This window comes from Corvus moneduloides, chromosome Z (genome assembly GCF_009650955.1).
Source record: "Corvus moneduloides isolate bCorMon1 chromosome Z, bCorMon1.pri, whole genome shotgun sequence".
Classification (NCBI taxonomy): Eukaryota; Metazoa; Chordata; class Aves; order Passeriformes; family Corvidae; genus Corvus; species Corvus moneduloides.
The window spans coordinates 49382414-49403667 of NC_045511.1; the positions used below are offsets into that span (position 1 = coordinate 49382414).

General features: G+C 44.4%; 1 protein-coding gene across 4 annotated transcripts in view; it reads right to left on the bottom strand.

Annotated features, from left to right (window-relative positions):
* The window catches only part of PRR16 (proline rich 16), a 157005-nt gene that overhangs the window by 105522 nt on the left and 30229 nt on the right, over nucleotides 1-21254 (bottom strand). The window lies entirely within an intron of this gene.

The following is a 21254-nucleotide window of genomic DNA, read 5'->3' on the forward strand; positions in this document are numbered from 1 at the left end:
TACTTACAGCAGTTCACAAATACGAGAGCTACCTGAAAATTACTCAAGACTAGCCTTCTACTATTTACACAGAAAAATTTAGGTATCTTTTGCTACATAAAAAGTACTTCACTACCCAGTTTAAATTTCATAATTAAGTTTAAAAATATGGATTTATTGAAATGGAATTGACTATGACAATGGAACCATAACTAGATTATTAACATCTAACTCAGCTCTGCATTGCCTTTGAACAATTACAAGCATACCAGACACATCAATACACAGTTAAATACTGCTTTTTCCACCATATCTGGCTATGCTAACACAAGATGAGACAGGTGACTATGTTGCATACAAAATTATATTAAAGTATATATTTGTGTGACTTCTTTAAAGTAAGTAACAGTAAAATTCTGAAAAATGCCCCACTGTGATCTCAATAAAAGAAACAAAAAAAAGGTCATTTGAGAGGGTGGTTATGGCAGCCAAAATGTAGAAAGATCCTCTGCATGCTAAATTATTCAAAATTTCAATTTTACCTCTGGAAACTAAATCAAAACTAGTGATCCAGACATCACTCTGAAGTCTCTCAAGAGAAGTAAAATGAAAACATTAGAATTTGACAATACTGCATTCCAATTTTTCATGTCTTGCACTTCAGGTAAATCCAGCTTCAGCAAGGGTTCTCTTATCTGTTTATTTAATGACTCTAAAAAACTGTAAACATTGGAAATCTCCATGAGTATTGAGTATTATTATTCTCCTAAAAAGAGAGAAAAGGTAGTCAGCTTCCATCAGAATAAACACCCCAACAACTGGAATGTATTAGTATTTGATATTCCCAGGAAAGATCTTAATATTCAGACAAGCATAAAGGTGTAAAATTAACAACGAAGACATCAAAGGCTATTTAGTATTTTTACTGACAGCTTTTGAAGCAGAGAAATGACATTTCAAGCACTGGAACAGGCTGCCCAGGGAGGTATTGCAGACAATATCCCTGGGAGTGTTCAAGAAATGAGAGGACATGGCACTCAGTGCTACGCTTAGCTGACGACGTGGTGTTCGGTCAAAGGTCGGACTTGATGATCTTGGAAACAGCAACTTCTTAACTTGCTCTTACGGATCTCATAGTTGACCAAAATATTTTATTGACCCACTCTTGGAACCAGACAGAATTTTTAAAAAGCGGGTTTGGCCCATTGGCAGGTCTGGCTCTGTATCAGATCTGTGCCACCGCACAGCACAATCTGGTTTGGGGCCTGTCACCAACAGGAAACTGATAAATGACAGTACGCTCGGTGGAGGGACACAAACACAGCTGTGGCCTGAGCATTTCCCTGTGAGTAGAGGCTGGAGGACCAGGGCTGGTTCAGCCTGAAGAGGGGGGCAGCTCATGGGGCACCAAACAGCTGCTTCCAGTGCCTTCAGGGACTGTCAGGGAGCTGAACTCTTCTCAGCAGGGCGTGGCAGGAGGGTGAGGGACAGGTGAGACTGGGACCAGCGTTAAGGAAACATTCTCTCTGAAGGACAAATGAGTAGTGGCTCAGGCTGCCTGGTGCTGTGCAGGCTCCCTCCCTCCCTCCCTGAGCCCCCTGGTCTGCTCCTTGCTGCAAGGACAGCACGGGCACCCAGCCCCCTCTGAGCTCCCTGCCCACGGGTTACCCCACGACCCTGCAGCCAGAGGCAGCCGTGGGTCTGCAGGTGAGACACAGAGGCCCTTGGGCACAGCCAGAGGCTGCAGCAAGGAGAGACAGTACCCAGAGAGGCTTCACAGACTTCACAGGTTTTAAAAACATGCAAGAGCCCAGAAGTGGATTCCCTGACAAGTCTAGCAAATAGGCTAATGTACAATGTGTAGATCAACGCTGGCATAATGGTCAAAAACTGTGGTTGTGCATTCAGTGTTGTTAAAATGTACAAAAAAAATTTAATGTTTGTAATGTTCCGCAGTGCATTGCACATGCCACGCTTGATCATATTTTACCTGATACTCTGCTCTCAGACACAGGTTTGTAAGAACATCGAACAGAAGAGAAAAATACCGCTTTTAGAGCACCTCCACTTTTCAGGATACCACACAGTTCTCCATTTATGACATGGATGACAGAAACTATGATACTCATAGCTGTTTTAGACTTCAGCAACTAGTCATACGGGAGGACCAAATAAATAAATCAATTAGATAAATAAAATACTGAAAATAAAATACCTGTCTATAAACTACTTCTCAGTGACCCACTGATGCAGACCAGAAATAGGTAAGTAATTTTATTCCATAGTAATTTCACTTCTTGGTATAACAGAGGAAAAAGGAGCCATTCATTTTCATAAGCATTCACAATTTGCATGTTTCACCCAAATCCTGATCAGTATTTTCTTTATTTGTAATCTCTACTTTCATATAGCAAATTTCACTTCACACTAGCCATTCTAATGGCTCTCTATCTTACATGGCCCTCTTAGTGCCTTGTTCTTTTCCACTTTGAAAAGCAACCTAAAATTGGACACTGTGCTCCAAATGAGTAATTTCTAAAATATCACTTTCACATTTAGGGTTTCAAACCTCCTCTTAACACATTTAAGAACCCTACTTGCACTGTCAACTCCTGTTGCTAGATGTAGTTAATGCTTAGATCAAGCTGTGATGTTTTCATTGAAAGAAACAGTAACCCTCTAAGTACTGCAATTATTTAATGAGTATCAGAGGATGATGCATGCATTCAAGCGGATGTCAAGGCAGAAAAAAACACTCTTGCTGAATATCTTAGATTTATTAGGTCCATTTAATAATAGCTTGGTTTTGGTGATATAAATACTGGATTTTCATTATTGTTGCCAGACGGTATTTTTCATCAATAGTATAGGCCAAATAGACATCTGTCAAGAATTGGGATGTGACAAGCTAGGACTGCCTGTAAGAAAACCTTTCCCCAGGAGGACACAGAAGTATCAGCACATGCTGTCCAGGGACTGTGGATCCTCAGGATGAAGCCTCAGGAAGTCTGGTCTGACCCCCTGGCTGACTCCACTGTGAGCAGCTCCTTGCACCAGACACCTCCCAACCTCCCAACCTCCTTCCCCGATGAAGTAGTCCTGAATTTGTGACTTCTTGTTCCAGTGCTGGCAAGAGGAAGAAGCTGCCCTTAAATCTTCTCATGCCTTGAGCAATAGGAGGAACAACCAATGCCAAAGACTTCCCTTACAGACAACGGATTTCCTCCAGATACCATAATGTCCAGACATTTTTGGTTTTACCTATTTAATAAAATCACCACTATGACATTGAAGGACCACTGCAGTTTATAAAACAGCATGCCACCTCTAAAATTACGATCCAACTGTTTTAAATTAAAAGAAAAAAAAAAGATACTTTTTATTATTACATGAAGAGTTTGTCTAGGCTGAAGGCTTTTTCTGTGGTACACAAGTTAGCTTTATGACTAACTAGAGTTTCCACTGCTTCAGAAATCTCTCCACAGCACTCCATTTTGCAATACAACACTGCGCTAATGTCAAGAAAGACCCGACTCTGTGCTACTGGTCTCCTCAAATCAGCTTTACTTACAAGCACTTCAGATCGCATCTAGATGTCACAACATGCTTCAAAAAAAAAAAAACAAACTACAATGCTATTGACTGGCTCTTGAGATAATTTATAGAAAAGTCTTTGTAGAGGTGTGGAAAAGGAAAACAACCCATACAAATCTAAAGGGGATTCTACAAAAAAGACTGATCTATTTTCATCAAGTACTACACCAAAAATATCTTCAGAGGGGCTGTTGGCTAGATGAAAGTCATCAAGTATTAAAAAGAACAGAATACAGCAGTTAGAAAGGAAACATACAAGTCATTTGAATTATGATTACCCCTGGCATGATGTTAATTAATTATCATAGAAATACCAGTGTAACATTTAGGGGTTTTATGTAAACATCAGCTTCCAAAGTGCATGCCTTTCTTCCTGTATTTGCAGCAAACCTTCCACTTTTAACACCAATTTTTATACTTCTTGAACTCAGGTTTTTCTAAAGGTCAAAATTCTCTGTTTTCAAATATAAATAGAGTTTATATTACACTTTGAGGAGCTGAAAAAGTAAGGGATTAGCACTGGTGTACTGTTAATTCTCAAAACAGGAGTTGCAAATACATTTTTTTGTATCCAGGTAAAGCCCAGACAAGCTGACAGTGACATCCTCCCTTTCACTTAAACCAAAACAAGTATTTTAAAAATTCTGTCATTTTTGTTAACTGTTTGTTTGGCTGCCTGATTGGTTTTGTTTGTTTGACTTTTTCAAACAAGAGCAAAGCAAGTGACAGAGCAAGAACTTCATCTTCTCTTCTGAGACATTGGCATGACCTTGCATGACAGAAATGCCATGACTAATTCAACTCGGAGAAGATGAAGGTTTATAGTCAGGCAATGTGTTCTCACACTAGTGAGAATTAGTACCTTTTTTCTATTTTAATTATTTTGTGTTAACATTTTGAACCTCACATTCTGGTATCCAACCCATAAGGTGCATAAACGTAGTCTCCTTTTCCTGGTGGGTTTTAGGTACTTCGCTAGTGCACAGTCAACTAAGTTTTATGCCTTATTATAAATAATAATAAATTATTTGCAGGAGTTCCTTTCTGAAAAATCAAGAAAACTAACAAGCTGCGGAAATACAGCTACTTCAGGCAGAACTTAGTGCTTCACATGTAATATAGTCAAGTGACATGATACAAAGATTTTACCAGAATAAATGTTATGTAGATGATTTTATACAAACCTAAAATGTGTGACTAGCACAAGCCAAGCATCTAACCGGAGTGTTTTTCATATAACATCTCTGAGACAAAGTCTTGTAGAACTCTACCAATTGATTTATAAGTCAATACCATGTCTACATATATGGAGTAATTATACTAATATGGAGTAATTACACTGTATATTCCATACACATTATCTTCTGTTCACCAAGGCTTTATGATTAATATTCTCAGTTTTATGATTATCTTTAAGTAATAAGTGCAATCCACACTTTGCTGTATTTAGATTAAATATGTAAAGTGATTAATGATAGAATTTAGGAACTGTACTACTAGAGAAAATTAGGAATGCCTGTTCTGCGAGCTGCAGCTGTAAGTCTATCTGCTATGCTAGATGGAGTATCTGCTGTGCTACCGTGCCACCACACCTGTCCCAGAAGCACACGTTTGCAAGTGGGCAGGAACTTCTTTTTTCCCCCACTGATAGTCCACCTTTATAGATATAGATATAGATATAGATACAGATATAGATATAGATTTATAGATATAGATATATAAAATGGAAGCCATTAAATTAATAAAGTCTCTCTAAGATGTGATACCCGATTTGCTCTTCAATAAACTGGGAGGGAATACATTAATGTCCTCTAAACTGATTCTTGTCCTGGCAAAGGTATCATTTAGAGGAGAGTTAAAATTACATGGTATCTATTTTAAGAACTGTTTCAGCAAATCACAGTCAAAACATTGGGTAAAGTAGGTGATCTAAATCCTGTATTTTTCAGGCACGACTGACATGACCCACTTTCTGTCCCTAAATCAATCTCATGCTCAAGCTGTGGCATGGGTAACCCATTCAGATATCTGCCTCAGCATACCAGAAAAGGTATAAAGGGAACCCCCTTGAGGAAAACAAGCTGTCTTAGTTTAAATCTGTGTTTGACAAGTGATGTGAGGGTTAAAGGAAAACAGAGTATAAACAAGAAAGTCACTAGCAAAACCAGCATCTGCTGAAGACAAGGAGTAATAAAGCTACAAAATACTATAACTGTACATTTTCAATTCCTTTGTCTCCTGCCATTGCTAAGTGCGATAATGCTCAAAATGTAAATTGAAACAGCAAACTAATTCTCAGTAAGATAAATTAACAGGAAAAAAAGTATTATGGAAGAGATGTCTAGAAAGATAATACAGGTAGGTATGAAATTGCCCACATAGCATGTTCATATTTCATTTTCTTTTGCCACAAAGAGTAGGCCTGGGCCAAGCATCATACCTAAATAGTTTTGCCTGGATTAGGGGACACAGCCACCTGATGCATCATTTTTTCAACTCCTATCTATATTAGAAGGAGGACAGCTTTCAGTCTCAGTGAACTGTGCTGTACCACACTACAGAGAATGCAAGATATGGTTATCTTGTACCAAACACTGCAATATTTTGCTTAAAGCTGCAGTGTCAAAGAAACCCAACGAACAGACCTGCTATATCTTCTTTGGAAAATTCCCAGAAGGCTCAGAAGCAAGCAAACAAGATGTGCTAAGTAGTGCAGCATCCCCTAACTATACCTGCCTTGGCCTGGTCTTGGTTTGACCTTGCTCCTGTGGCACTCACCTCACAGGTACCATGTCCTAAGAGACTAAGCTTTCCCGAGTCTCTAGTGACACCTGAGACAACCTTGAAATATAGGCAAGGTAAAAATAAAATATAAGTATAAAAGTTACATAGCTATACACAGTATAAATATAAGTATAATAATTATCTAAAAGTATAAGTAAAATTTTTCCATAGGGTTTGACAAGGAGCAGACGCAGAAATGCCTGGTTTAGGCAGAAAGCTCTGATCTCCCTCTGTAATTTCTTTTATTCATTGAAGGGCTTGAAAATTCTCATGGGTTAAGGCTGTGGAAGCTGTGTCAGGAATCCAGCCATCTGCACATATTGGAATGTGGATCAATTTTTCCAGTAACTTCCTCATTTCCCTTTCTTTTTATTTTATTTTAAGATAAAAAAAATACAGAGATTCATCAGAGAACAGGACTATGAGGTCTGAAGTATTTAATCTGAGCTTAAACTTAAATAAAAAAGCCCACATAAAAAGGATTTTTAAATAATTTTCATATCAATGAAATGACACATCATGGAGCAATTCTGTTTTGTCAGCTTTGAGTATAATATATGTAATCTAATTTTAGATTTGCAACAGAGTGGGTCTTTTCACTTCAAGAGGCATTCACATCTTTGAAAGCAAATTAAGTTATGCTTGTTTGCCAAGCTTCCCACTGCCTTGCCCTATAAAAAACTAATGGGACTGTATACTTCACCAAAAAGGCTAGATATTCATCTTTTCACACAAACAATGGTTTTGTTTACAGTTCTTTTCCAAAGAATATAACATGCCAAAACATAAAATGTAAGAAATAGTAATGAAATTAATTCACAAATTCACCTGCTGAGGAAGAACAGTAGTATTTACTGGAATATATCTGTAAGATTTGATCTGAAAATCTGTAAGATTTATGGGTTTCAAACCAGCCCTGAACATAATTAAAATTATTTTGTAAATCACGGGATGGGTAAGGTTGGAAGGGATCACAGTGGCTCATCTGTTCCAAGCTCCCTGTTGAAGCCGGGCCGTCACCATGGCTTTAAACTCAAATTAATTCATATTCCGACAGTTTACTAATCTGCACAAGACTTCCTCCACCAAAATGTTAATTACCCAGTGCTGAAATTGTTACAAATGATGATTTAATAAGCTACCAGGTTTGACAGCCCTACTGTACTCCTTGCCAAATAATTAGGATGTACCAAATTTCACCTCATTTACTTCATTTATAAGATATAAAACTGAAATTGTGGAGCATTTTTAAGGAAATAGTCTTTTAGAATAGAATTTTAAAATAAGGAACAAAGAATGACAAAGAAAACTTCTGTATTCTAAATATTTGTGAAATTTAGATAATATTGACCCATATTTGAACAATTTACGTATTCACTGCACAGGTGAAGTCCTGCAAACTTAAAAGTTTAAGGAAAATAGGTCTTTTTATTTTTCATGGCCAACAAAGAGAACTGTGAAAGGAACAAGTCAAAGGTTATTTTAACCTAGGTTCCCTAGTTTTATGCCATTTGAAGTCTAATTAAGGTAAAAAGGATTTTCTGAAGTGTGAAGAGCAAGTTTATTTTATTTATTAAAAAAAAAAACAAAAACCAGGTTTTATTAAGTAAGATGAAAATTACTATGATGTAAAGGCAACTTACTGGAAGTCATGTCATATTTCCAAAACCTTAAAAAAAATTACCCCAGAACAAAGCTGCCAGTCTCCAGGAATTCAGGCATTAAAATACCTTTTTTTTGGCCTATGTATCCTTGGTCAAAGAGGCCAGAACACCCCTAAGATGCTTATTAACCTAAGAAAAAATAATTCTCCAAAATTACTACTAACATTTCTATCTCAGAAATAACCACTAATATCATAAAATATTAAAATCACATAAGATTAAAAGAGAGGAAGGGAAATCACCCTTAGTAACTTTGAGAAACACTGAACATCTGAAAGATGCATCCATTTTACTCAATATGAAACTAAAGGTAGTCAGAATCCCTATCATAAGGTCAATTGAAGGAATGAAGAAATAAAAACTGTGTTCAGAAAACAAATCCTTTTTAATTATGGCTGCGATCCTTTCCATCCCTAACCTTCTAAATCAAGCACTGAACATCTGCAGTACTCTGTGAAGAGATTAAACAGTAAAACATGCATCTGTTGCACAGACAGAAGTCCTTCAGTTTCTATCTGCTAACCTCCCTCTAATCGTATTTCTGAATGATAAATATATGCCTAAACAAATTTTCCTTCTCCACCATGCTGGTCACACATTCTCTTTAACATATTGTCTTGGTTTTGAAAGACAGGTGTCTGCTAAGGAAGGCAGAAGCCTCCCTTGAAGTGGCAGATATAACCCCTTTCCCTCTGAGTTATTATAATTTTGAAATCAAGGGCCTTTAGGCAAAGATGTGGGAAATAGGAATAACAGTTCTGTACTATGATATATCTCTATGTGTATAACCAGTCAAACAAACAACAATAACTCTGGCAGTAAGAGCAAACAATCACAAACCCAGTCCCAGCCTTCTCGGCTGTCAGGCCCTTTCCCCTCGGGTGCAGTTCCGGTCACAGCCGGCAGGGGCGCTGGCGGCTCCCGGTGAGCAGGGCAGGTGCGATGGTTCCCCCGCGGCTGCAGGGGGCGCTCCGGAGCGAGCTCGGGGAGCACGCGGCCCTGGTGGCCTGGGATCCCAGGAAGGGATGGGACAAAGGCTTCGCAAAGCCCTGGGCAGCCGATCCCGGTGTCCGGCCGGAGCCTGGGGAACAGCAGGCTGGAGCGGCAGGCTGGAACGGCAGGGACGAGCACAAATCCTGGGTGGCAGACGAGATGTATCCAAACCGCGGAGCTGCGGTGGGAGCCCCCCGGAGGTCTGGGCAGGCAGGATGAGCAGGGCTACAACGTAGCGAAGGCTCATGCAATGGTGGGGGCAGGGCGGCCACGGTCCGGCTCCCAGCCGGGCAGGGAAGGCGGGCTTTGGATCCCGGGGTTTCTCTGGCAGAAGGAAAAGCAGCTGAAGAAAGCAGCCTCCCTTTCTGTCCAAACGCCAGGGACCGACTGTCCACACACCCAGGTGAAACAAAAGAGTAGCCAGATGCACCCCACCCCCATCGCCAGCTCTTTTGTTTTATGAAGTATGCAGCCATTTGTCCCCCCAGCAACACATATGGGGAAAATCCCTTTAATAGAAAAAAAACCAGCAGGGCTCCTAAAATCCCAACACTCCCCCACAACCAAGAAGGGAGGAGGAGAGTTTTGGGGCTGTGGCGTCACCTCTGGTCAGAGGCACTGAACACCCATCCTCCCTCACACAAACTGGCTCAGCTGTAAAACCCCCCACCCTGGGAAGGCCACATCCATGAGAAATTCACATGACGGGCAGCTGAGCAGGTGTCATAATCCATCAAAGACCCCCAAAGCGCTCCCCAGACTCATTGCTGAGGCCTTGCAGCAGAGCGTCACATGCGATGCAAAGGGATACAAGAGGTCCAGAGTCTGTTGCAAGAGACTGTGTCAAACTTGCCCCCCACCAGGGCAGGTACCTGGGCGTTCCCACCTGGCCCAAATGTACGTCAATCCTCCGAACTCCATGTTTCCAGGGAACCCTTACCGCCAAGAAGCCCTGATGGAGAGCATCAACAGAATGCCATTGGCATCCTCAGAGTGGTGATGTTTTTTAATCTGTCACTCTTTGTCTGCTCCCACCTCTTTTCTATTTCTTTCTCTTTCTCCCTCTCTCTCTCTCTCATTTACTGTTAAATAAAACCCATACTACTGACTTTGGCATATGGCCTCATTTGCACCTTAATTCAGGCAGAAGCATTTCTGACAATTTTAATGATGGGATCATAACAAGGGTCTAGAAGCCCGCAAGCCTGGGGGCTGCTCCATGCCACTTCCAGTGGCTTCAGCTGTCAAAGGGGTGCCAGGTGTGGCCCTTTGTGACACAGGCGCCTTGTGTCAGGGCCCTGGATGATGCGGGACATTGTGGTGCCCAGAGGCCCTTGTGACACGGTAGAGCCCCGCCCTGCCCTGCCAGGGGGTATCCAAGGGGCGCAGAGCCCTGGGGAGCCCAGTCCCGCCAGAGCCGCTCTCGCAGGAGGAAGCAGCTCCCGGGATTCCTGTGCGTCAGACAACGTCAGACGTGAAGGAGGACAACGTGAACCCCAACTCACAGCCCCCCAGCCCCTTGCCCGGCTGGTTGCCAGACCAGGCCCTCAGTGGGCAGTGGCTGGGGGCAGGCAGCAGCTCAGGCCTGCCCCTGTCGGACACTGAGGAGGAGGGGGCCTTTGTCAACATGGACGAAGAGTGGGAATACGACTCGGATCAAGAGCTTTCCCAGTGGGGAGGCCTTAGCGGCCAAGAACTTTGCCTCTGGGAAGAAGTGACAATCCAAGAGTTTTACCAAGGGCAAGAAGTGACGATCCAGGAAGTTTCCCCATGGGGAGTTGTGACACAGCAAGAGTTGCATCAGAGGGAGGTAGGTATGAAAGTCCAGTGGGGGGATGGCACACAGCAAGAGCTGTACTACTGGGAGGAAAGCGTGACAGTCCAGGAGCTGTACCCATGGGAGGAAGAGGATGAGATATGCCAAGAATGGTCCCAGTGGCAAGAAGACCTGACATGCCAAGAGCTGTCCCAGTGGGAAGGGGAGGGACACCAGGAACTGTCTCCTTTGGAAGAAGATGTGCGAGGCCACCTGCACATGTACCAATGGGAAGGAGACAAGAGACACCCAGAGTTGCCCCAGGTCGGAGACAACAGGGACAAGGAGCTATCACAAGGAAAAGACTACAATGTCCAGGAGCTAGCCCGGTGGGAAAAAGACAGGAGTGACCAAAAGCTGCCCCAATGGGAAGGAAGTGTCAGCAGCCAGGGGCTGCCCCAATGGGCAGAAGGTGTCAGTGACAAGATCTGGGACAAACCCTTGTACCCAGAGAAGGATGAGGATGCCCAGGAGGGGCCCACCTCTCCCAGCAGCGTGGGCACCCAGGTGGCAGGAGAGGCAGCCCATGAGCTGCCCAGCGCCTCTCCTGCCCCAGGGAGTCCCACAGAGGATAAGCTGGCAGCCGCTGCTGCTCCAGCTGGAGCTGCTGAGGAGGAGGAGCCTCCCGAGCCTCTGCCTGCCGAGGTGGAAAAGGCACCAGCTTCTCCTGGCCTCACGGAGGAGGTGCCATCGGCAGCGCCAGAGAGCCCAGTCCCTGCTCCACGCAGCCCCCCAGGCTACAGCCAGGCTCTGCTGGACTTGGCGTGGCACATCAGCCATGAGGTGGTGCGAGAGGCTGTGCTTGAGGCCCAGGCATCTGGCCAGCAGCCAGAGGAACAGAGGGACCTGGAGCAGAGCACAGCTGCAGAACTAGAAGCAGCAGCTCCAGAACAAAAGCAAGAGAGCCCGATCTCTGGCCTGAACAGCCCCTGCTGCAGCCCCAGCCCCTCGCCCAGCCCACTGGGAGCCCAAGCTCTCAGTGAGCAGCAGGAGGAGGCAGACAGGAGCTCAGTCCTGGCAGAGAAAGAGACTGAGGAGAGGGACTCGGCTGGAGAGCTCGAGCTTTCTCAGTGCAAAGATGAGGAAAACACAGAGCTGTCCCAAGGAGAAACCAACAAACACCAGGAAGGGTCCCAAGGAAAAGCCTGCATTGAGCAGGAGCTGTCCCTGGAAGAAGCCAGGGACAACCAGGAAAGGTCCCAAGGGGAAGCCTGCATTGAGCAGGAGCTATCCCTAGAAGAAGCCACGATTGACCAGGAAGGGTCCAGAGGGGAAGCCTGCATTGAGCAGGAGCTATCCCTAGAAAAAGACAGGAATGACCAGGATGTATTCCAAGGGGAAGCCTGTAATGAGCAGGAGGTATCCCCAGAAAAAGACAGCAATGACCAGGATGTATTCCAAGGGGAAGCCTGCATTGAGCAGGAGCTATCCCTAGAAAAAGACAGGAACGACCAGGATGTATTGCAAGGGGAAGCCTGCATTGAGCAGGAGCTGCCCCTGGAAGAAGCCAGGGACGACCAGGAAGGGTCCCAAGAGGAAGCCTGCATTGAGCAGGAGCTATCCCTAGAAAAAGACAGCATCGACCAGGATGTATTCCAAGGGGAAGCCTGCATTGAGCAGGAGCTGTCCCGAGAAGACAGCAATGACCAGCATGTGTTCCAAGGGGAAGCCTGCATTGAGCAGGAGCTGTCCCTAGAAGAAGCCAGGAACGACCAGGAAGGGTCCCAAGAGGAAGCCTGCATTGAGCAGGAGCTGTCCCGAGAAGACAGCAATGACCAGGATGTATTGCAAGAGGAAGCCTGCATTGAGCAGGAGCTATCCCTAGAAAAAGACAGCAATGACCAGGATGGATTGCAAGAGGAAGCCTGCATTGAGCAGGAGCTATCCCTAGAAAAAGATAGTAGTGACCAGGAAGGGTCCCAAGGGGAAGCCTGCATTGAGCAGGAGCTGTCCCTAGAAGAAGCCACGATTGACCAGGAAAGGTCCAGAGGGGAAGCCTGCATTGAGCAGGAGCTGTTCCGAGAAGACAGCAATGACCAGCATGTGTTCCAAGGGGAAGCCTGCATTGAGCAGGAGCTGCCCCTGGAAGAAGCCAGGGACGACCAGGAAGGGTTCCAAGGCGAAGCCTGCATCGAGCAGGAGCTGTCCTTGGAAGAAGCCGGGATCGACCAGGAAGGGTCCCAAGGGGAAGCCTGCATTGAGCAGGCGCTGTCCCTAGAAGAAGACAGCAATGACCAAGATGTGTTCCAAGGGGAAGCCTGCATTGAGCAGGAGCTGTCCTTGGAAGAAGCCGGGATCGACCAGGAAGGGTCCCAAGGGGAAGCCTGCATTGAGCAGGAGCTGTCCCATGGAGATGCCAGTGATGAGCAGGAAGGGTTCCAAGGCAAAGCCTGCACTGAGCAGGACCCGTCTGTAGATGGAGCCGGTAGGTTTCAGGATGTGTCCCAAGAGGAAGCCTGCATTGAGCAGGGGCTCTCCCCAGAAGAAGCCGGTAGCTACCACGCGCTCTCCGATTGGGATGAATCCATTGCGGAAGAGCTCTCCCTAGGAGAAGCCAGCAGCTACCTAGAAGTTTCTGACTGGGAAGAAGGCACGGAGAAAGGCCTTTCTCAAGGACAAGTCGGTAGCTCCCACAATCTCTCTGACTGGGAGGAAGACAGCGAGCATGAGCTGTCCTGTGGAGATGTCAGTAGCTACCAAGAAGTGTCTGATTGGGAAGAGTCCATTGGCCAGGAGGTTTCTGAAGAGGAAGACTCCGTTGGCCAGGAGGTTTCCAAAGGGAATGGCAAGAGACCTTCAGCTCAGTCCAGCTGGGAAAATGACAGTGACCGAGACCTGATGCAGGACAGCTGGGAACAGAACATCGGGGACAAGCCCTTGCTGCAGGAGGAGGACGAGTGGGATGGAGTGAGCCTCCTCGAGCTCCGTGAAGAAGACAGAGAGCTGGGAGGTTTGGCAGGAGGCAGGCTCCCAGTGCCTGCCCCTCGCGAGGCCTGGGTTGAGCATGGGCCATCTGAGCCGTGCCCCCAAGTGCCGCTCGGTGCCTCGCCTCCCCAGCTGGGAGCCCAGGCCCTCAGCCAGCAGCTGAGTCCCCGCAAGAAACGTCCCTCCCGCCTCGGGCGGGCGCTGCGGATGCTGCGCAGCCTATTCCGCTGCTCCTGCCTGGCGCCACAGCCCGAGGATTAGGGCTGCGGCCGGCGCCAGCCCGGGCCCCCTGGACGGCAGCTGGCTGGCAGCCTGCCCCACATCCTGGGGGAGCCACACGGGCTGCCTTTGCCTGGACATGTCCCTGCAGCCTCAGCAATCCCTGGCTGCTTTGGAGCATCCCAAGCCACTCTCCCCAAGAGCAAATATTACCCATGTGGCCAGCCTCAAACCAGTATCCACACGGGACACTTGGTGCCAGGTGGCTCAGCGGTGAAGGCCAGAGACTCGTCAGGGTGGGAAGAGACCTTGAAAGTCATCCAGTCCCACCGTCACCCTGGCATCACCATCATCACCCTGAAACCATGTCCCCAAGTGCCACATCCAGACAAGACTTGAACACTTCCAGAGACAGTGACTCTACCACCTCCCTGAGCAACTTCTTGCAATCAATTCCTGACCACTCTGTCAGGGAAAAGTTGTTTGGAATATTTAATCTGCACCTCCCCTGGTGGAATCCAAGGCCATTTCCTCTCATCCTGAAAGGACTACATGCTGATCCTTTGGGATTTTATCCATGAGGAATGGGCGCAGACAGGAGGTATTGCTCCCAGGACTCCACTGCATGGCTTCACCGAACAATTCTTCCAAAACAGAGGGAAGTTGGCTTTAAGAAATAGTGGCAGTAGTGAAAAAAAAAAAAAAAAAAAACCAACCAAAAAAACCAGAAAACACCCAAAAAATCCACCAAAAGAAAAATAATAGGAATAGGACTAATAGTAATACAAAGAAGATGAAGAAAATGAAGAAATAGTGGTAGTAAATAAGAAAAAGAATTAAGCTTAAGAATAAGAACAAGAAAAAAAAGAATAATAATAAGAATGAGAATAAGAGTGAGAATAAGAGTAAGAATAAGAATAGGATTAAGAATAAGAATAGGAAAAAGGAAAAAAAAAATAATAAGAATAAGAATCGGAAAAGGCATAAGAATAAAAATAAGAACTAAAAAAGAAAAAATAATGAGAATGAGAATGAGGATGAGGATGAGGATGAGAATGAGAATAAGAGTAAGAATAAGAATAAGAATAGAAACAAGACCAAGAAGAAAGAATAAATATAAGAATAAGTTGATGTAGAAGAAGAAAGAGGAGTAAAAGTAAATACTAAGAAGAAGGAGAAGAAGAATGGGGATCAGAAGAAGAAGAAGAAGAGGCTAAAGAAGAAGATTAAATAGTAGGAGTAACAAATTATTATTATTATTATTATTATAACAATAATATCAAGTTAAAATACACATCCACACATCCTCTAGCATCACAGAAAGGTTTAATTTGGGAAGGACCTCAAATCTTTCTACCTCTCTCCTTCACAATTCTTGTTAAATAAAATCCATGTTAAATAAAATCTGTATGTTGTCATCATATGGTCTCATTTGAACCTTAATTTGGGCAGAGGCATCTCTCCCTAATCCAATCATAACAGCTATTAAATGAGTATCACTCTGCTTCATCTCATTGTTTCACTTCAGGCAAACCTGACAAATTTATCTCTTCCAGGGAGGGGGCACCCACAAAGCCTATGGGAAACCTATGCCAATGCCTCCCCAGCCTCCCAGAAGAGAATGTCTTCCTGATATTTAATCCATATCTGTTTCACTTAAAGGCCACTGCCCTTTCTTCTATCACTACATATCCCTGTGAAAAGTCTCTCTCCATCATTCTTGTAGGGGGCCCTCTTAGGTACTGGCAAGGGTTCTAAGGTTTCCCTGGGGTCTTCTCTTCTCTAGGCTAAACAACGCTAACACTGCCAACCTGTCTTCAAAGCAGAGGTTCTCCAACCCTCTTAGGAACCCTCAGTCGCTCTCCTCTGAACTCATTCTAACAGGCCCGCATCCCTTATCCTGGGGCCCCCAGACACAGAGGTAGTGGTCTGGGTGAGATTTCAAAAAATGGACTAGAGGGCCACAATTGCCTCCCTTGACCTGCAGCTCTTTGCTCCTTTCCATGCAGCTCAGCCCACGGGTGGCTTTTTGGGCTGGCAGCACAGATTGTTGGCTCACGCTGAGCTTCTCCTCCATCAGCACCCCCAAGTCCTTCTCCTCAGCCCCTGCCCCACTCAGCTTCCTGTCCCCTGCAAACCCTGTGCTGAGAGGGAGCTCCATCCACTCTCTGTGTCACTGGCAAAGCCATTCAAGAGCCCCAGGGCCAAGGCCAGAGCCCTGATGGACGCTCCTCGTCCCCAGCCTCCACCTGGACATGGAGCCACTGACCACAGCTCCCCAGCTGCCTCCATCTGGCCAATTCTTCATGCCCTGCATAGCCCACCCTCCAAAGCCAGGGCTGTGCAGTGTGGGGCTTGAGGTGTCGTGTGGCTCTGTGTCCAGAGCCTCGCAGGGGCTCTGGGCACATCAGGATTGTCAGAGACTGAAATGTTATGGGTAAGGACTTAAACATTGTTACAAAGGAGTTTTGCCCATTATGGCAAAACTGTATAAAGAGGCTGAGACTACCCAAGCCCACCTCTCCTTCACCTGACTGCAGCTTTGGGCTGGGACTTAAGCTGCCTAACAGAACTTGAGATACCATAAAGGCGACATTAGTGTTCAATTACCTCTGGTCTAGGAACAAGGAAACAAGACTAAGGGAGGAGAATGCACCCACAAGAAAGCCAAACGCAGAAGCTGTCCTGAAAATCAGCTTGGGCTGGATTCAGCCTGGGGAGGCCATAGCCCACAGGCTCATCTGCTGAGGCCAGGTTTGCACACACTCCCTGTCTTGGTTTGAAAGACAGGTGTCTGCTAAGGAAGGCAGGAGCCTCCCTTGGAACAGCAGATGCAACCCCCCTTCCCTCCGAGTTATTATAATTTTGTAATCAAGGGGCTTTTAGGCAAAGATGTGGGAAAATAGGAATAACAGTTCTGTACTATGATATATCTCTATGTGTATAACCAGTCAAACAAACAACAATAACTATGGCAGTAAGAGCAAACAATCACAAACCCAGTGCCAGCCTTCTCGGCTGTCAGGCCCTTTCCCCTCGGGTGCAGTTCCGGTCACAGCCGGCAGGGGCGCTGGCGGCTCCCGGTGAGCAGGGCAGGTGCGATGGTTCCCCCGCGGCTGCAGGGGGCGCTCCGGAGCGAGCTCGGGGAGCACGCGGCCCTGGTGGCCTGGGATCCCAGGAAGGGATGGGACAAAGGCTTCGCAAAGCCCTGGGCAGCCGATCCCGGTGTCCGGCCGGAGCCTGGGGAACAGCAGGCTGGAGCGGCAGGCTGGAACGGCAGGGACGAGCACAAATCCTGGGTGGCAGACGAGATGTATCCAGATGGGAAAACCCCCCGGAGGTCTGGGCAGGCAGGATGAGCAGGGCTACAGCGTAGGGAAAGCTCAAAGCAGCAGCGGGGCAGGGCAGCCACAGCCCGGCCTCCAGCAGGGCAGAGAAAGCGGCTTTGGGATCCCGGCGTTGTCTCCAGCAGAAAAAGAAATAAACGGCCGAGAAGAGGAACCAGCAGCTCCTTTCTCTGCAGCTCCTCTCTCCGGACGCTGGGAGCGAACTGAACCCACACCCCGGTGAAACAAAAAGGTGGCCAGGCCCTTTTGTCTTTTCTTAAGTACCTGGCGATTTATCGTCTTAGTAACAGAATGGGGGAAAATTCCTTTAACAGGAAAAAAAACTAGGTCTCTTAAAAACCCCAACACATATGAATTACAAAATTAGGAATTACAAAGATTCCAGATGATGTCATGCTACTTCATTTACTAAAAGAACCTGAAAAAACCTCAACAAACCACACCACCTAAATCAGCACTCCATGAGTGGTAACACAGTGTACTATTCCTTGCTGAGGAGAACACTGGGAATTCCAGGCAAACCACAAGCTTTGTAAAGAACAGCAGATTTGGTTGACTCTCCAAAGTGCTCTGGCTGCCACAGAGAGCAAATGGAAAGCGAAGCAGAACCTACTTTTGTGAGTGTTTCGTAACGTCTGGAGTATTTCTGCCAAAACCACTTACCCTATGAAGATGCAAAACTGTAGCACTTCCAGTTGCATTGACAATAGTGGATGCAAATCAGGAGACCCAAAAACCTGCCAGAAATTCCACAAAAAAAAGCCCCCTACAAAATTCCCAGCAGACTGGATATGTCATCACACCCTTTCCAGGTGAACAAACTGCACCAGGGCTGTTGAAGAGCACTGCCAAGCCAGGCAGGTAAGAAGCTGAGGACAGCCTCAGGAACACCACCCTGACCCAACACCATCATCTCTCATAGCTGACAACGTCCCTATGAATGGAACAACTAAATTCCTGGAAAAAAACTTAATACTGTTTCTATGAACATCAGGCTATGCCGATGTTCATCAGTTAAGCTTAGACAACACATATGAAAAGCAAAAGCAGCACACTGTACAGCTGCCTGCCTCAGCACGTCCCACCCAAGGACGACAGTAAAACAGCCAGGATTCATATTCAGTGCTCTGTGGAAGACAGAAGTTTTGCCTTTGTGGATTACACCAACTATTCCAAACAGATTCCTTTTTCTTCTCCTCTCAAATAACAGTTTCTTTAGGCCTCATTATTCACCTTTTATGCTGCAAGTTTGGAAATCTTGCTCTGGAGGGCTAAAGACATTTGCATTAGGATCTCTGCCTCAAGATAAGTGTTTTTAATTATCACAATAATTTTGACTTTTTTTGAGTACTAGAGAACTAGAGAATTTTTCAGACTTCCATTTTAAATGTACTTAAGTGAAATTTAGCACAGAAAAAAAAAAATTACACTACAACAGGAAAAGGGAACTCAATGATCACCAGTAGGTTCCCATAATCTTGTTACAGGAACATGCAACTGATTGTACTAAACCACTTCAACATACCAGAGGTGGACTCACCAACCCCATAAAAAAAAGATCATTGAATCACAGCTACTCAGCACTGTCACATTAAAAAAACCCCAAGCTTCCTTGCTTAGGAGCTTCCAAGAGATCTTACACTTTCCAAACTGCCCAACTGGTAGGCAGTGATGAAATAAGGAAGTGATGAGCCTAAGATGGCTGTTTAAATGAATAAGCCAGATAGCTTCTATGAGTATTTATCTACAGTGTCTGAAAATAAATTATATACTTGCAGATTCCTAAACTGAGCTTTCAAACACCACTTATTACAACATAAAAATTGTCAATCTGCTCCAGCAAGCTGAAAAGTATTTCCTGAACACACATTTCTTATCCATTTCAAGGAAAATGGGAGGAAGGGTAATTGAAGAAACAAGATGCCACTCATATGATAAGATATATAAAGTCTAGACAAGGAAAGGGAGGCTTACCTCTGCCAAAACACTTGGACAAGTAAAACCACTAAGGTTGTTTTCAAAGCTGTGTTTGTATTTCAGTCATGTTCTTCCATATCCCCTTTCTTTTTCTATCCCTGCCTCAAGCTAGATGAAGCCCTTGGGGGGCAGGGAGGGGTGGGAAAAAGCATTTCCCACACACATATTCTGCACAGAGACAAAATCTGAGAAAGAGCAATCAAAATACTTGAAAAAGTAAGTATTTCTAGGTGACACATTTTTACAGGTTCATTGTTTTTAATAGAGTTCTTAGTGATATTTGTCTTCAAGAGTCATTGGCTTGACATGTTGGTGATGCTTATTTCACAAAGCCAAATTAAGCTGGCTACAGCCATTCTGATAAGTCACAGAGAGCTCACAAAGGAACATGTTCATAAGGGCAAAAAGTAACTAACTGTCTGAAATTTCTGAGCTGCCAACTACAAAACAGCAACAAAATAAAACATCTTCCAGCTGCAAAAAAAATCCCCCAACAAATGTCTGCTACAATGCTGGAAATACAAATGCTGGGAGACTCAATGAAAAAATTAACCAACATTACATCAGAAAACAATTTGTTTCATCTTCCCAATGCAAATTCAATAACAACTTATACCTAAATTTGAGCTGGGTACCTTTCCCACATCATTTACAGAACACTGACTAATTGTTATCCCAAATGCATTCTGTTTTATTTATATAGTTCAGTAAGATTTCTAGAGCTGACATACAGCATTTGCACTACATAAGTAAAAGGACCCATCTGTACTATCAGTCTGAGTTTTATCCTTAATAACTCTGAGTCTATTGTAAGTTTCAAGGCAATTATTAACCAATGATACACTAGAACTCCTTAAAAATTAGTAGGCAGATGGCAGATTTCACTAACAAAAGATATACACAGAGAACAAGAAGAACATCCATTGAAAGAGGCAACTTTTAAAATTTTCCCAATGACTCACATGTTTTTGAGTATATTAAGTCACTTTGAATTAATTCAGAAAGGATTATCAAACAGTATCAAGCCAATTTCTCTTAATTCCCTTATCTAGAAAATAACATGTATAAATTCCAGCACAGAAAGGAAACAGAACTGAAAAATATTTCTAATGCAGGATCTTTTGCTAAACTGTGTCTTAAGCTTCCTACTGTTCTTCCCCTGTAATTGAATAGCAACTAAGAAATATTATATGATTATAGACTTTACAGTAAAATATATAATTAGAAGATGCTAGTGAGTGCTACATAGTAAAATTAATTTTTCTCTTTAGATTGATGCTAGTAAGGTTCAAGCACATGAATCTTTAAAACCACAAAGAAACCCAAAACAGAGAAAATTTCTCTTCCAATACTCACATTTCTCAGGATCAAATGCCAACAAAATACAATGACATAATGATGGAGACTGGACCTCTATAAGTCATCTGGACTAAAAACCCCCCTCATTTGTCTTCTGTGCCCATTGGCTCTATGAAGGAAAAGAAACTATGCATTCAACTGCATGATGCACAAAATATGCCTAACATATAAACACGCTTTACTGAATTCATGCTGCACATCTTTAGGTCTTCTTTCCAGCAGTTTTCTGGTAGACTTGGGCTCATGTCTCTACTCATACTCTCTCTCCCATCCTGAACTGAAGGTGGCTGGCTAAAATAATGTAGCACTCATTTTGAAGTTATGCGTTACATATCAGCTTCCCATTAGTGGTCTCTTGCATTAGAATCCTACCTTATGTGTGTGACATAAATGGCAGAAAGCCAGCGAAGATTATATTGAATATTTGGGACCTGGGCACAGGCTATGTTTTGAAACATAAAAACAGATGTGATAGGTTGTCATTGCACTAAATGTTCTCTCATTAAACACTCGGAGGCCTTGAAATAACTGCAAAAATGCTTCAGGTTATTTTTCGGTGTAACTACCACTCAGATAAACTCTGACCAAGTTAAATAC